General features: G+C 42.3%; 3 non-coding genes across 3 annotated transcripts; all 3 read right to left on the reverse strand.

The window, feature by feature from the left end:
* Positions 1–12,369: 12,369 nt before the first annotated feature.
* Trnah-gug (transfer RNA histidin (anticodon GUG)) lies at positions 12,370–12,441 on the reverse strand. The gene has a single exon. It is a non-coding gene; the product is annotated as a tRNA-His (tRNA).
* Positions 12,442–13,943: 1,502 nt separating this feature from the next.
* On the reverse strand, positions 13,944–14,017 carry Trnan-guu (transfer RNA asparagine (anticodon GUU)). Its single transcript has one exon. It is a non-coding gene; the product is annotated as a tRNA-Asn (tRNA).
* Positions 14,018–14,729: 712 nt separating this feature from the next.
* Positions 14,730–14,893, reverse strand: LOC121830644 (U1 spliceosomal RNA). The gene has a single exon (XR_006073862.1). It is a non-coding gene; the product is annotated as a U1 spliceosomal RNA (small nuclear RNA).
* Positions 14,894–16,390: the final 1,497 nt, after the last annotated feature.

A 16,390-nucleotide genomic window follows, 5' to 3' on the forward strand; every position in this document is an offset into this window, starting at 1 on the left:
AAACAAAAAACAAAACAAAACAAAACAAAAAACCTACGAACCTAACAACCACTGGAACCATAAGCCCACCCTGCACCAACTGGGAACAACTGCTCCCTGAGACAGAACCACTAACACTTATTGGACTAAGTTATTCCCGAAGAAACAGAGCCCAACAGCACCGATTTAACCAAGAACTCCTAGTGGACCAAGACTAACAATTAGAACAAGAGAGGCACCTTCAGACACAGACGCCGCCTACACCGAGCAGAGAGGAAGAGATGAGTAGACACCAGTGCAAAAATACAGGCAACAACATAAAGACCTATATGGCAACATCAGAATGTCGTGATTCTATACCTGCAAGACGTGAACATACCAAGGCAGAAGAAGCAGAAGAAATCAATCCTAAAAATGACTTTAAGAAGATGATAGAGGCCCTTAAAGAGGAAATGAAAAACTCCCTTAAAGAGTGCCGTGCCTGCACGGTAATTGGGCCCAAAACCTAGGGAGGGAAGTCAATATGAACACAGCACAAGTTGCAAACATCAGGACCCTTTTATTCTTTCTTCCCCATCTTATATACCCTTTCAGGAGGAAACAAACAAAATTGTTTATCAAGCACCCGGGGTCAAGGAACGGTCAGCATGCCCCCAGGAAGCCACAGCTGCCAAAGCACGAGATATACCAAACAGCAAAACATCCGCAAAACAGCCTGACCTCAGCGCACTCAGAACAGGGGAGGTGGGGGCAATCTTAGAGGGGTCAGAGCCATTCTGATCCCAACAAAAGAGGAAATAAAAAATTTCCTTAAAGAAATGGAAGAAAAAACAAACAAAAAATTGGAAGAAATCAAAGAAAGCCAAGAAGAAGTAATTAAACAGATGAAGGAAACAATTCAAGATTTGAAAATTGAAATTGAGACAATAAAGAAGACAAACTGAGGGAATGCTGGAAATAGAAATCCTGACTAAACGAACAGGAACTACAGAAGCAAGCATAACCAACTGAATGCAAGAGATGGAACAGAGAATCTCTGACACTGAAGACACAATAGAGAAAATAGATTCGTCAGTCAAAGAAAACACTAAAGACAAAAAAGTCGTAATACAAAACGTCCAAGAAATTTCGGACACCATGAAAAGACCAAACCTAAGAATAATAGGGATAGAAGAAGAATACCAACTCAAAGGCACAGACAATATATTCAACAAAATCATAGAAGAAAACTTTCCTAACCTAAAGAAAGAAATACCTACGAAGACACAAGAAGCTTACAGAACACTGAATAGGCTGGATCTAAGAAAAAAAAAAAGTCCACTTGCCACATAATCAAAATACTAAACATACAGAACAAAGACAAAATATTAAGAGCCGCAAAGGAAAAAGACCAAGTAACATATAAAGGCAGACCCATCAGAATAACACCTGACATCTCAATAGAGACTAAGAAAGCTAGAAGGTCCTGGACAAATGTTATGCAGACACTAAGAGACCATGGATGCCAACCCAGACTATTATACCCAGCAAAACTCTCAATCACCATAGGCGGAGTAAACAAAATATTCCATGGTAAAACCAGATTTAAACAATACCTGTCCACAAATCCAGCCCTACAGAAAGCACTAGAAGGAAAAATCCAACCTAAAGAAGCTAAACACACCCATGAAAACTCAGGCAATAGATAATCCCACACCAACAAATACCAAAGAAGGAAAACACAACACTACCACACACACAAAAAAAAAAAATAACAGGAATTAACAATCACTGATCATTAATATCCATCAATATCAATGGTCTCAACTCACCTATAAAAAGACACAGACTAACAGAATGGATAAGAAAACAGGATCCATCCTTCTGCTGCATACAAGAAACATACCTTAACTTTAAAGACAGACACTATCTCAGAGTAAAAGGCTGGGAAACGGCTTTCCAAGCAAATGGACCTAAGAAGCAAGCTGATGTAGCTATCCTAATATCTAATAAAATAGACTTCAAACTAAAATCAATCGAAAGAGATCAGGATGGACATTACATATTTATCACAGGAAAAATCCACCAAGATGAAGTCTCAATTCTAAACATTTATGCTCCAAATACAAAAGCACCCACATTCATAAAAGAAACATTACTAAAGCTTAAATCGCACATGAAACCCCACACATTAGAAGCGGGAGATTTTAACACACCACTCTCACCAAAAGACAGATCTACCAGACTGTAACGAGGACTATGGGGGTCCAGCCCCTCGATAGTCCCCTCCCAGGGTCCGCGGAAGGCTCTATCAACCAGCAGAGAATCTTTAGGGTCGGTAAATCAGTCTACGCACTCAGAGTTCTTTGATCCATTCGCTTTAATTCCTCTGGCATAACATCCTTTATACACAGCTTCAGTTCTGTTCTCATGTCTAGCTCCTTTCTTGCCTGATTTCTCTCTATATTTATCTACTGTCCCCTCTAGGTTCTATCTTAATTCCTTCATCTAGTTCTGTCCCTTTTAGGTTCTCATCTATCTAGTTCTTTCTCCTATCAGCTCCTCTCTCATCCCCTTCTCTCTCATCTGGCTCTTCCTCATCTTGTTCTTCCCCATCTTGCTCTTCCTCATCTTCCATCTCGTTCCTCTAGTCCTCTCTTTTAGCCCTTCAATCTAGTTCTTCCCCATCTCAGTTTGTTCCTCTCAAGTTCTTACCCATCTAGTTCTTCCATTCTCTTCTCCCTTTTCCAGTGCCCTGGAAGTCCCGGTATATAAAAGGGAGGGTCCAAGCTAAATTGTGTAAGGCTATTACTTAACGTCCACCTCTCCTAGGCGGTGTCTCCTTGTGGAATTTACCGTAAGTCAGGAGACTTGCATGTGGGCTGTTATCCTGTAGTCCTTGAAAGTGGCTAAGGGAGATAACTGGTTCCAGAGAAAGCCTTTCCTGAGGCTGTTCTCCAAATTCCTGGAATGTGTACGTCTAGAGAGTGATCAGTCCACATTGTTAGCCCTTCTTAGGGAAAAATCAACTGGGAGAACTATGAAGGCACACATGATTTTCATAACAGAATACAGCTGATATATAACAAGCCAAGTAACACCAAAAACTCCTTGGGATTTGGCTTCCTCTGGAGGAATTCCCTGATCCCTCCAGGTAGTGACTTTGCCATAACCAGCTGAGTTCTTATGATATATTTCTGCGGCCCGCAAGAAGACTGAAACTTAACAAAGAAATAAAGGACCTAACAGATGTTATGACTCAAATGGACTTAATAGATATCTACAGAACATTCCATCCTAGCACCAAAGAATATACCTTCTCAGCACCCCATGGAACCTTCTCAAATGTTGATCACATGCTTGGTCACAAAACAAATCTCAACAGATACAAAAAAATTGGAATAACCTCCTCTATCTTATCGGACCACGATGCCTTAAAGTTAGATTTCAACAACAACAACAAAAATTATAGAAAGCCTACACTCTCATGGAAACTGAATAATGCCCACCTGAAACACCAATCGGTCAAGGAAGAAATAAAGAAAGAAATGAAAGATTTCCTAGAATTCAATGAAAATGAAAGTACAACATACCCAAACTTATGGGATACCATGAAAGCAGTGCTAAGAGGAAAATTCATAGCTCGAAAGGCACACATAAAGAAGATAGAGAAATCTCATACCAATGACTTAACAGCACAACTGAAAGCTCTAGAACAAAAAGAAACAAACTCACCCAAGAGAAATAGACGCCAGGAAATAACAAAATTGAGGGCTGAAATCAATGAAATAGAAACCAAGAGAACAATAAAAAAAATCAATGAAATAAAGAGTTGGTTCTTTGAAAAAATCAACAAGATAGACAAACCCCTAGCCAAATTAACCAAAAGGCAAAGAGAGAGCACCCAAATTAACAAAATCAGAAAAGAAAAGGGAGACATAACAACAGACAACAAGAAAACCCAGAGAATCATCAGGTCATATTTAAAAAACAAAATTGGAAAATCTGGAAGAAATGGACAATTTTCTGGATAGATACCACATACCAAAGTTAAATCAAGACCTGATAAACTATTTAAATAGACCAATAACCCCTAAAGAAATAGAAACAGAATTTGTGGCTACATTCTCTCTCTCTCTCTCTCTCTCTCTCTCTCTCTCTCTCTCTCTCTCTCTCTCTCTCTCTCGATTCACACCTCAGTGCTAGGTAGCTGTTTTGAAATTCCCTCGGATTTCTACTGTTGGTAGATTTGGTAAGTCAATTAAGATATCAGATATTTTAAAGGAAAAAAAATATTTAAAAGAGAAAAATTTTCCACATTAAAAAATGGGTTTTATGTGTACATTGGAAGAAAATTGGGCTTTGTTTGATAAAATTTTAGGCAGCCTGACAATGGAACAACTATATGAGAAGATTAATGTTGATGGGATTATGCACATTATTACTTTCCTTATCCATATTTTACTATTTAAAAAGATAGTCGATTTAAGTGCCAGGATAAAAGCTTTAGAAAAACCTGTTAAAATGAATTATAGAGAAATTCAGATTCAGACAGAAGAAATTAACAGTTAAATTGTTTTAGGATTGGATCATAAGGTTACAGAAAGAAAGCCTGTTTTCACACAATCACCCTTAATTTATCCGGTAACCCTACAGCAGCTACCTGGTCAAGTGAATGCACAAAATATTTGGACTCCAATTGAAATGTTAGATTTACGAAGGTTTAAGGAGGCAATAGCATCTTATGGCATACATTCCCCGTTTGTAAAGCAAATGTCAAACTCCTGGTCAACTTGTAATAAGATTATACCACAGGACTGGTGAGAGCTGGTAAATGCTGTTCTGGAACCTGGGGCACAGCTGCAGTGGCAAATGTGGTTCAAAGAGGAAGCTAAAAACATAGAAAATCAGTGGAGGGCTAAAGTTATACAAATCTCCCAGGAAATTGTTCCATTGCCACCGCCCTGTTGATACTGTTACTGATTGGACCTGTCCTGAGCACACGCCAGCTGTGAGTGAGAGCCAAGAGCCTGATGTCTTGGGGACCTTTCCTCCTTGGAATCAGAACTGTGGAAAACCCAGAATGAACAGGCTAAAGCTGTCCCCTGGGAGGTGTCCGTGATTTGGGATATCATTTAGCTATGGATAGGTTCCCAGATCCTAGGCGGGAGGGAAGAGGGAGAGCAGAACGGTGTTGGGTGGGATCAGAGCTCTGTGCTCAGACTTTGTCTGGACCTTGTAATGCCCAGTTTCACTGTTCAAAAGCCTTTTGACTCCAAGCAGTCAAGACTTCTGGAAAAAAAAAAAAAAAGGAAGTTAGTGTATGGAGCAATATTCCAAAGCAAACTTGGAAAGGCACTTTGTGAGAGTTAGCCTAGATTCGAATCCAATGTCTTCTGGGTTCAAATGCAAGCTCTACCCCATACTAGCTGTGTGACTTGGAGTGTGTTATATAACCTTTTCATGCCCCACCTTTTTTTACTACACTCCGTAGATGATGATACCTAATTCATAGTATTGTTGGGAGATTGAAATAAAGTGAAGCACATAGAAAAAAAAAATCAGAGTTATATGCCATTCTGATGGTTTTATTAGACTTTAATGAATCTCTTAATATAATCACTGATTCTCAATATGCAAAAAGGATTATATTGCGTATAAAAACTGCTGAAATTTTTCCTGATAATTCAGAATTAACTTTATTATTTGTATAACTACAACAGGCAATCTGAGAAAGGAATTGCCCACTTTATATTACCCATATTTGATCTCATAATGGGTTGCCTGGACCATTAACAAAAGGAAATTAAGAGATTGGTCAATCACTGATAGGAAATGTGTTGGAAGCTTCAGAATTTCATAAGAAATATTATGTTAATAGTAGGAGCTTAAGAAAAAAAATTCCATTACTTGGCAACAAGCTAAGAAAATTATTTAAAAAAAATAAAACTGTCCTACTTGTTCTTTGTATAACCAATTTCCTTTACCTGCAGGAACTAATCCTAAAGGTATACAAAGAAATGTAATTTGGCAAATGGATATATTTCATTTAGCAAAATTTGGAAAATTAAAATATATCATCATACCATTGATGCATACATGTTCTGAAAAGGCTAATTCTATAATTACACATTTATTAGAAACAATGGCTATAATAGGCATACTGATACAAATTAAAACTGATAATTCCCGAGTTTATGTTTCCAGTAAAATGAAACAATTTTTTTTTTACACATTACAGGGATATCATGTAATCCTACGAGAGAAGCAGTTGTTGAAAGAGCTAATCACACTCTACAGGAGATGCTTGTTAAACAGAAGGGCGATATGAGGACCCCCAGGGACAGACCGCATACTGCTTTACCAACTTTAAATTTTCTAAATGCTAATGAAACAGGGACAACAGCTGCTGAAAGACTTTGGATTGTGAAAAAAAACTGCTGAACTGGGTCAGCCAGTATATTATAAATGTTTTAATATATTTATGGAGTCCAGGAAAAGTGTTGAGATGGGGCCGAGGGTACGCTTATGGTTCTATGGGAGACGTGAAGTTATGGATCCCATCAAAACTGATCAAAATCCGGCACGAGCAAGAGGAATCTCTTGGATGCTTTGGCCGCTGAGATGCCTCTGTTTAAAAAAAAAAAAAAAAAAATACAGAAGGCCAGTTGGAGCCTGCCGACCAGTCAGCTGAGTAGCTGGGTAGAGTCGTGCAGATTTGTAGAGACAGTCTTGAAGGACAGAGGTAAAGCAATGCACAGCACAGGCATTCAACCACTCTCCTGTCCTTGCATCAAGGAGCAGGCAGTTCATTTTTTCTAAAGACTTATTTAGTATGTATACAGTATTCTGCCTGCATGTATGCTGCACACCAAATCTCACTACAGATGGTTGTGAGCCACCATGTGGTTGTTGGGAATTGAACTCTGGAAGAGCTGTCAGTGCTCTTAACCACTGAGCCATCCCTCCAGCCCCACCTGGTAGTTCATTTTCTATCTCCATGTTCCTCCAGCTGGCGTCAGCAGCCTGCATCTAGCTAGATAGTGTGTTCCTTCCTGTGGGCTAATCAGGACTTTCTCACAGCCCTGGAGCAAGCAAGCCCGAACTCTATTGACTCAGAATAGACTTCAGATTCAGACTGGGAAACTGAGTCAGTTGTGGGCTCCCACAAAGGCCTTTGGAACAGACAGCTAGTCCTCCCACCTGGGGACAGCTTAAGAATTGCTGTGACAAAGGGGAGGTGATAATTCTGAATGTCACAAATCTGTTCCTTGCTATGTTGTCTGTGGAAACTGTACAGACAACAGGGATTGGTCATAATTACCGGGCCTATATTCCTAATCCTCCAGTTAACTTAGCAGTAAGTTGGGGAGATATGGATATTCCTGTGGTGGTTAATGAATTTTCTTGGCTACCTGATCCTTATGATAACTGAGGTCCTGCTCAGTCAATGGAGGAAGGTAAAGAGATTAAATATTACACTGTGGGAGTACAAGGATGTAACACGGAATTTAAATGGTCTTATTAATAAAAGAAAAAAAAAAAAAAACCTCAGTGCGAGCTGGACAGTGGTGACCCACACCTTTAATCCCAGCACTCGGGAGGCAGAGTCAGGCAGATCTCTGTGAGTTCGAGGCCAGCCAGGTCTGCAGAGTGAGATCTAGGAGAGACACCAAAACAACACAGAGAAACCCTGTCTCAAAAAACCAAAAACCAAAAACCAAAAAACAAACAAAAAAAAAACCCAAACCAAAACAACAACAAAAACCCTCAGTGCCAGCTATTGGGGTAAATTCTGAAAGATCAGGGAGACAGAACAAGCCATAGCTAACCTCACCTTGCCAACTTCTCAGCCAATCCTGTTTCCTCAAACTGGAAGCCTCTGAGCCCTCATCCAAATGGATCTCATCTGAACTGCTGCTAAAAGCTTAAATGCCTGTAGTTCCTGGTCCTCACACCATATATATATATACCTTTCTGCTTCTTGCCATCACTTCCTGGGATTATTGGCGTGAGTCTTTCCCAAGCAAGATATGAGATCGCAAGTCCTGGGATTAAAAGTGTGTGCCACCATGCTTGGCTCTGTTTCCAGTGTGGCCTTGAACTCACAGAGATCCAAATGGATCTCTGCCTCTGGAATGCTAGGATTAAGGGTGTGTGCCACCACTGTCTGGCCTCTGTGTCTAACTGAGTGGCTGTTCTGTTCTCTGACCTCAGATAAGTTTTTATTAAGGTACACAATATATTGGGGGACACAATTTATCACCACACAAGGAATTCCTATTTGTATGGGAAATGGAATTCAATGTCTAAATATAACCTTTTAAGTATGACTATCCATAGTCAATACTACCCAAGATTCTCATAATAAGTTTTATATGCCCCATGCATTTGATTTTAAAGGACAGAAGATTAATGCCACTAGTTCCATAAATCTACCCTTCTGTGAGATGAGGGTTACCACCATGGAATCTGACTGGGTGCATTGGCAAAAATGTGAGAGAAATCTTGAGTGCTAATCAATATCTCCCATAGAGACATCATTGATTTATGGCTTCCCTCAAATAAAATATTCTCACTCAAAGTTAAGATGGCAGCAGTATAGTTTGAGTGGAACTGTAGAAATTAGTTCTTCTGTTAATGAATCTATCCAATGGCGTGGAGATGGAACGTCAAATCCTATCCTGCAATTTGGCAATTTAACTCAGACTCACTTGTAGAAATCAGCAAATGCCTTCCACCCTCTTAAAGCATGGGAAGGAAAGGTAAACAATGGCACCCTAATAATGACAGCATCACGTGTGAACGCTATACCCTTCATACTGGGGTTAATTCTAGTATGCCTTTAAACAAAACCTCTGAAAGCTTCTGTGTTCTTAGAGCAAGCCCAACAATTGGGATGTCAGGGAAGTTGTTGAGGCCATGGCAAGACTCCCCTGTGATGATCCTGGTACAGAAGCTCGCTGAAAGAATATTAAGAAGAACGAGACGAATGTTTGGACTGATTATTACTGGTATGGGAATTACTGCATTGACTGCTACTGCTCCAACAGCCAGCCCTTCATAAAGAAATTCAAACTGCTGAGTTCGTTAGAGACTGGCATAAGCCTTCTACAGAGCTTTGGACTGAACAAAATTAAAAAAAAAATAGATGATGAGATAGTTAATTAATTAGCTGATTTGAAACAAGCCGTTATATTGTTGGGAGATCAGTTAGAAATACTGAAGGAGCAGATAAAATTAAAATGTGATTGAATGTTACATCCTATTGTATTACACCTTTAAAGGTCAATGATAGCAAGTATGTTTGGGAAAAGGTTAAGATGCTTTTGATGGGTCACCCTAATTCTTCTCAAATGATTTATGATTTATAGCAAGAAATAAGGAAAATACAAAAAAGTTACCTGATATGACAGGAATGGATGTTATGAAAAGCCTTGCAGATATGATACTCTCATTGAACCCTGTGAATGACTTTAATAGATTTCTTGTTTTAGCAACTGTTACACTTGTGCTAGCAACAGTAACTAACCTTAGCTTTAAAATGTGTTTTGGCTTACTTACACAAGATCGTAAAACAGAATAGAGCAAAGGCTGTATATACTACAAAGCTACATAATCTCCAATATGATTAATTGTTGCATACAAAAAAGGGGCTATGTTAGTGGAGTTCCTGGGATTTCAACAGCTGTTTGATTCTGGAGTGTTAGCACCTAGCTTTGATCTGCCTTTTGTGATTGCTACCTTTTGTTTCCAGAACTTTGTTTGAAGTCATATCTGAGAGTTTCCCTAGGGGTTCAAAGCCTATGCAGAACTTTTGGTTGGGGGACAACCCAGAAAACCATGGTGTACCTTAACTGAGAATTTGCACTTGGCATTGTCCCTTTGGGGAGTTGAAATAAAAGGTTTTGGGATAAGGAAATTAACTTGTTAAAGGTATAAATTGGAGAACAATAAAAAAAAGCTCTTTGTTAAGCTACAAGAGTCAGTCTGGAGAGGCTGATCCCCTGCAGCTGGAAAGGCTAAAAATCATCCTTAGGTGCTTCTGTGTCTTTTTTCTGTGGACCCACATGAATCCACACTCGCTATGCAACAATGTTTGGATGTTGTCCCTGGGAATCCTGTTCTTTTCTAAGGAGAGAAAGAAATGGGGTGGATCGGGAGGGGAGCAGGGAGAAGTGGAGAGAGGGAAACTATAATCAGGATATATTGCATGAGAGATGAGTCTATTTGCAACAAAAGGGGAAAAAACTGGAAAGTGCTACTCTAAATGAAGAAGATTTCATTTTTAAAGATTGATCTCTTTAAAAAAAATAAAAACTAAGATAAAATTATGCAAACATTGAAAAGAAAGATTCTATAAAAGAAAGAAAACAGTTGACTTGTTAGAGTGAAAGGGGATAGGTGGGGGAGACTTTGCTCTCTGTGTTTTTATACTTTTTGGTGTATTTTTGTTCTCTGTTTTTGTGCCTGTCCTGGATCTCGCTCTGTAGACCAGGCTGGCCTTGAACTCACAGAGATCTGCCTGCCTCTGCCTCCCAAGTGCTGGGAGTAAAGGCGTGTGCCACCACTGCCCGGCTTACTTTTTGATGTTTTAACCAAATAAATATAGCATCTATTCCAAAAACTCATTTTGAAATTTTGATTCTCAATTTGCCAAAAATATATAAGCATTCATTAGCAGAAAAAAATAAAGAAATGGGGGAAGGAAGAAACAAATCCGTGTTAAAACAATGATATTCTAAGAACTGCCTTTGTTCATTCACAATGTGACAAGAAAAATTTTTGCACAGGAACTATTTTTCAATAATCCTCTTGATATGCTTGATAAATAAGTTATCAGTTTCTTTCAGAAATGTAACATAGGAAAGGAGATATAACTAATAATGATGGTAAATTCTAACCATCCCATTTCTCCAATAGTGGACTTTGGCTTATTTGGGTGAGGACAGTTATTAAACATGAATTTAGAATATATACAAATAATGCAGTGTCAGAAATTATTATGGATGTGAGAACTATGTTAAAAAAGATTACTGTTATTTTAAGGATTTCAAAGCTAACAAAATTTAAATCTACTGTGTAAAATTACAATTTTAGCCATTCAGACTTTAATATGTATGCTTAGTGGTCCTCTAATTAATTATACATGTTATAGTTACATAGTTTATTAAAGTACCTTTTCATAGAAAGTAAAAATAATTATGTTTCACAAAATGACTGGCAAGATGGCTGAGCGGGTACCTGCGGGCAAGTCTGACGCCCTGAGTTCACGCCCTGTGCCCACATGGTGGAATAGAAGGAGAGAACTGACTCCTTCAAGTTGCCGCCTTACCCCACAGCATGTGGGGCACGTGTACTCACAATCACATGGGAGCTTACGCCAACACACAAACATAATTTAAAACAGTTTTCTGCATGTCCATCAAGCAGGCTCTTCTTCAGCCTCTTTTATATTGAGATTATTTCACCACTTTAAAACGTGAGTGTCTTGTCAAATGGGTTTCAAATTAATTCCTTTGTTTGTTTGTTTGTTTTTTCTTTTGTTTTTTCGAGACAGGGTTTCTCTGCGTAGTTTTGGTTCCTGTTCTGGACCTCGCTCTGTAGCCCAGGCTGGCCTCACAGAGATCCACCTGCCTCTGCCACCCGAGTGCTGGATCAAATTAATTCCAAATAGCCCATCGAATAGTATTTGTTCTGTAACTCAACTAATAAAAGCGTTTCAAGTAAAGCCATCTCACGCTTAAAGAGCACATCTAGACATAATCCATCTCCTGTCTGCCTTCCTGCACTGGGATGAGCCCAGGTTTTGTTAAAGTGTCCTAGTGTGTTGGTCTCTCTATGGGGCTCTGGAGAACGGATCACCGTGGGGATGCGGCTCATGCTTCTCAGATCTCTTTGGCCAGGACAATATATAAGAATACATGGGGGATTCTTATTTTCTTGTGTTGTTTAGATCATAGAGTGTATTCTATGGAAATTGCAGTCTTGTTGCTTAGTTAGGACGGGTTTTCATCTTCAATAGTTATTCAGCATGTAGACGATAAAAATTTTACTCTCAAAGGGGTGGGGCAGTACACATAAAACAAGCTTCCCCACTTGTGATATGTTACCACTAAGACAAAATACCAGACAGAACATTCGGACCCTGTATCATCCTGACCAAGACCAAAATTAGGGTAGAGGTGTTATGTCCTAGGTCTTGGGCGCGGTTGACGGTGGAGGCGAATTTATGAGTGTACCAGAGACAGCGGGATGGACAGTGAAGACCACAGCCCCAAACTGCAACAGTGCTGTTTGAGTTCCTGGAGTCGGCTGGGCTTGGACAAGGGAGACTGGAGCCTGCGGCAAGACGTTAGCCAGGTTTGGGGCGCAGGGGGCAAGAAAGCAGGCGGCTGGGGCGGACGCGAGTGCCGTGACTCGGATTCGAACCGAGGTTGCTGCGGCCACAACGCAGAGTACTAACCACTATACGATCACGGCGAGCCACAGGCCCCACGGCGGGCGCTGCCGACGCTTCGGAAGCACCTGTCCTGCATCAGGTCGGGTGCAGAGGGCGGCTGCTGACTGTGCAGTGCGTGGGTCGATGCCACTCCTGCGGGAGCAGTGTTTTCCCCAAGCACGAGACAGACTTCCCTCGCCTGCTGTCGGCTGAGGCTGGAGCCCCTCGGGAGCGGGCAGACTGCTACGGGTCCTTCCAAAAGCAGGGGAGCAAACCAGCGGTCCGGAGGCTTCGGGGGACGCCAGTCTGCAGAGACCGAGACCGCACGGCCCGTCCCGGGAATCCTTACCACACGGCCGCTCCTGCCCGTTTCTGTGATTTATTTTGGTGACTCCACACTGTTGTACCCAGAGTCCCCCAAAGATCACCAAGAGACCAAATCTGATGCAAAAACGAAGTCTTTTTATTGTTGCGAGAAAACTCGGGACTCTGCGTCGGTCCGAGGGTGCAGCAGAGCAGGGGAGACCCTGAGTAGCCATCAAGCAGGGTTTTTATAAGGGTAGGAGATCGGGGGGATTCCAGCTCTACACAGTTACAAGCTCAGGACTGCTGCATATTTAAGGTTAGAGACGCTTGCTTTGAACTGATTGGAGAGTTGCAGCTGCCAGGGAACGGCCATCTCCGGTAGCCGTCTGTGTTATTGTATCTATTTTGCCAGCAGACCCATTTCCCCTGACAGTCAGACATCCCGTTTTTATCTGCAGGAAACCATTCCCTCTGACAGCTGTGGTATACAATCTGTAACAGCAGAAACATCCCACAGGACATATCTGGGCTTTGTTTACTATGCCAGTTATGTTATATGCTTTAGGCTATGGCAGGAAATGTCTGGTGTGCAGCTCCTAATTGTCTGGGTCTAGGAGCAAAGGGGCAGCACATACCCTGGTTTGTTTTTTTTTTGTTTGTTTGTTTGTTTGTTTTGTTTTTAGAACAATTTGTCCAAGGGCCTGCCGCCCCCGTCTGACCCTTCTCTAAGATAACGGCAAACCTGGCATCCTCTCACACAGCACATGGTTTTCGAATTCAATTGGTTCTAGCGTTTTCTGATTACCGATTACGGTGCGGGGTCGCCCTTCTCGTATTCGTATCTTTAAACAGTGGTGTAAAGTTTACTTGTTTTATTAAGTCCGGTCTGTGTCCCGTGCTTTGGCGACTTGTCCATAATTTTCTTTTATTGAGAAAGGATTCCCACTCTACCCATTCGGTAATACACCAAAGACAGCAGCAGGGAGGGGTTGTCCACAGGTGCCTCGATTCCAAAAAAGAAAAAGAAGAAAAAAAGGCGGCTTGGTTGTTTTTTCCTTGCCAGAGGCCAGGCCATAAATAAACAATAAATGACAGGGTTGCTTTTTTTTTTTTTTTTTTTCTAGGCTGCAGTTTTTTCTCAGGTTTTCTGAACAGAACGCAGGAACGTGCATTTTTCAGAGTGAGCTCCTTCCCGGTGGCTGTTTCTTGGCAAAGCCGTTAAAAGCCTGAGGCCCGCCGTCCCTGGGTGGGCTCGAACCACCAACCTTTCGGTTAACAGCCGAACGCACTAACCGATTGCGCCACAGAGACGGTGCGGTGGACCACGCGGCGTCTCCTTGGTGAGGCTGGCGTCACCGCGGCGGCCACACCGGGGACGACCGAGCCCCGAAGCCTCCCGGGCCCGCGCCCCGCCGTGACCCGCGCCGCGCACCCGCTTCCCGAGCTCGCGCGAACCTCATGAGCCCGGGGCGAGCGGCCGGCGGCTCCGGGACGCAGGGACGCAGGGACCCTCGGCCACCCGGGGGCCGGGGCCAACTTCGTTAGGAAGACAATGAAGTCACGCGGGTGTGTTTGTTCTTTTCAATTAACCGCAAAACCACGAACTGCTTCTATCAGCGGTTTCTAGGGGTGACCCGTTTTTTACTAAACTTACAACAGGTTTTGGACAGTGGTGTTGCTGTCCCGGGACCCAGGGGTGGTGCTCATGTTAAACACGGGAACCAAGAAAGAAAGAAAGGATCAGACTATAACCCAAGTTGAGACCTAGTTTTTCCTAAAAGTGTCCTTTGGCTTCATGCAAAAACACTCCAGACCTGAAACACTTTTTTCTTTGTTTTTTACATTTTGTAATAACGTAACTTCCTTATGACTATTAATCCTGTTGGCTCAAATGCTGAAGAGAACGCGAGTTTCGTATCCTACTTTTACCAGTACTACTAACCAGCTAGAAAGTAAAGACTAAGCAACTAAAGCTTCTGAAGCATAATCTAGAGAATGTCTAACTTTAGTTACAGCAAAACACCGGGGGAGAGCGCGAACGCAGTCCCCCACTACCATAAATTACGCAGTCGAGTTTCCCGCATTTGGGGAAATCGCAGGGGTCAACACACCCCAAGTGCAATGGGTGAGCCTCGCCCTGGGAAAACCACCTGCTTGATCATGGTGTCTCCCCTGCCAGGTAAGTATGCTCGCCTCCCCAGCACACACCGCTCAGCCACGCCGGACCTGCGCTCTCAACACACGGTCACTTCGCCGCCAGCGATCGCGGGCCTCCCCGGACCCGCGCCCGATCCCTGCGCTCCGCTGCCACCCGCGGACCCGCGCTCCCTCCCACGCCGCGCACCAAATCCCTCGCGTTTCCGCAGCGGGTGCGGACACGGCAGCCCCTGCGCCTTCTCATCTGCATAGACCACGCCCCCGACAGGCACCCAGAGGTGACATCACTCTCGTGCTCGGGGAGAGCTGGATGTTGTGTTGAAGGACCAGAGACAAACCATCTTGAATTCTCTCCAAACCCTAAACAGCCGTGGGCTGCCCACCGCTTGGCCTAACAGCCTTGTAACTGGTTTGGTGAGTTCGAACAGACCCCCATCTCCCTCCAACACCAAGTCGGAGAATGTTGTCGGGGAGCCCGGGAGTCGGCCCTACAGCAGAGGTCTCCCCGCTTCGCTCCAACCTGCGTACCTCGTGTCTCCACCCCTGTATTTTAAAAAGCTCTTGATGTATGAGTTTCTTTGTTCTCTTCTGCAGAAACACCGTGAAGCTGACACTACGTGGGGATCTGGTATTTGGGGTGACCCAAGTCTGGCCTCCTCAGGCTCCTGCATGTATGTGGTGCACACACACATACACTCAAGCACAAACACACACAATTTAGGCCAGCTCTCAGAACTGCATCCAGGGTAGCCAAAAAAAAAAAAAAAAAAAAAAAAAAAAAAAAAAAAATGCCTCAGAGTAGCGAGGGCTTAGGAAAATTCTTATCTATTTGAGGCTAGACTTCTTCTATCTGAGGGGAAAAATAAGGAAACATACTTGCTTTCTGATGGTAACTTTCTCTTTTACTTCCTCTTGAAAAATCTCTTACTCTGTCTCCACAAGTTACATCTCTACATACAGCTACATGTCTTTCTTTACATACATACATCTCTCTCCTACACAGCCATACATCTCTATATAGTTCCATCTGTTTTCACAGTTACATTCTCCATACATTCTCCACATAGCCATATACTTCTATATACAGTTACATCTCTTTTCTGTGTGGCTCCAAATCTCTCTCTACACACCGCCCCTGCACACATCTCTTTCATACAGCTCTGTCACCTACATAGCAGCAGCTCTCTCACACAGCTCTCTTCTCTGCTGGAAACATTAATTTCCTAACCTGGGACATATGGCTGAGGTGCTTATTTAACATATGCTATAAAAGAAATTACTAATGTTCTTAGTAGGCTAAACAATTTACCGCTGCTTTAATTTTGGGCAGTACCGTACTCATTACTCCTATGAGGACTGTGGCTGCGTGGACAACTGCCTGAGTACAACAGGTTCGCACTACAGAGCATGTTAGTCAACTCTCAAATAATGTTGTCACACACAAAAAAGAAAAACAATAAAAATTTAGAGGACAGGGTAAAAACTTTGAAAGGAGCAGTTCTGTTTATGGAAGAGTTCTAAACTAGC

This window comes from Peromyscus maniculatus, chromosome 6, assembly GCF_049852395.1.
Source record: "Peromyscus maniculatus bairdii isolate BWxNUB_F1_BW_parent chromosome 6, HU_Pman_BW_mat_3.1, whole genome shotgun sequence".
Lineage (NCBI taxonomy): Eukaryota > Metazoa > Chordata > Mammalia > Rodentia > Cricetidae > Peromyscus > Peromyscus maniculatus.